The sequence below is a fragment of the Urocitellus parryii genome, chromosome 12, assembly GCF_045843805.1.
Source record: "Urocitellus parryii isolate mUroPar1 chromosome 12, mUroPar1.hap1, whole genome shotgun sequence".
NCBI classification, from domain to species: Eukaryota; Metazoa; Chordata; class Mammalia; order Rodentia; family Sciuridae; genus Urocitellus; species Urocitellus parryii.
Genome location: NC_135542.1, coordinates 22,721,594 through 22,723,037, shown reverse-complemented (window position 1 = coordinate 22,723,037; position 1,444 = coordinate 22,721,594).

Genomic DNA, 1,444 nt, shown 5'->3' with positions numbered 1-1,444 from the left:
CCTTTTAGCATGTTGCCCTGGTGGATGGATGGCTCCAGGTTTGAGTGAGTCAAAGAAAGCAAGAAGAAAGTTTCTTCCTATATGCACTACTGAATAGAACCACATGCCTATAGATTCTCCCTAAAGACACATAGTTGCTCAGCCTCACCCAAACATAGAGGAGGTCTCCATGTTTGGGAAACCAAGAGGACCTGCTAATCATCCACCACCTCTACAAAACCTGCCAGGCATATCAGAAGGGAAATCATTGCTTTGAAAAACGACTCAGGATCCTGCTACAAAACTTTAACTCTGTAATTTGAAAAAAAATAACAATGTAATTAGAAAAAGCTATGCTTGTTAAGTGAAGAAAATATTAAAAAATATATAAAGATGAAATCTGAAATCACCCACGATTTTACCTTTCAGAGATGAACACTGACACTTCAATGTGTTCCTTTCCAGGCTTTCATTGAATACAAAGAAGGGTGGGCCTTAGGACTTAGCAATAGTAGATCGTTATGCTATATCTTAATACATTTTTTTTGCATTTTCAGAATATATGAAACTGTCACATATCACAGTTTTCAAAAGTGACAAAATGCACCTTTGACATTTCAATCAGATTTTTTTAAAAGATGAAAAGTTTGCCACCAGAAAGTTGGGAGGAAGTTACGGGAACACTCTCATCTGACCTTTAACTTCCTATTAAATGTGATATCCTAATTTTTTGCTTCATATTATGCCACTGTGTCATTAAATATTCTTTAAATATTTTAATGAATGCAAAATACTTCAGTGGTGGGACAATCTGTTTAATATTTCATTGAAAGTTTCTTACTCTTCAACATTTAGAATATTTTCACACTTTTTAACTAAAATATAATACCATGAAGAATACTCCTGCTTGTAAATCTTTGACCATATCTCTCCATATTTCTTGAGGACAAACCAGTAGGAATGAGTAGAATTTTAGGGGATTTTTCCCAGTGTTTGTCAGAGGGTCTCTCCCATAAAGCTTCTAGAGTTTGTCTGTTTAGCTGTGCCCATTGATTTAAACCTGAGATCCTGTGAACACCTAAAGTGTCTTTTTCATCTAACAGGTTTGACAGTATGTCACTTTCATCCTTGATAGATAATGGCCTTCTCTGTCTGTTGCTTACCTGTGCCCAGCTCCAACCATTCCTAACAAGACCATCCCTTTCTCCATATTTCCCCTCCCATGCCCACTCTTTACTGTCTTTTCCCTTGGAGACCCCCAGTGCCCAAGAACATGACTGTCTACAAGTGAGGTAGCAGCTTCTGCTGTTCTCCTTCCCAGGCACTTAGTGACCTGGTGGTTTGTAACTGTCATGACCACTTGCATTTTAAAAGAGAATCCTAGCCAGGCATGGTGGCACACACCTGTAATCCCAGCAGCTCAGGAGGCTGAGGCAGGAGGATCTCGAGTTCAAAGCCAGCCTCA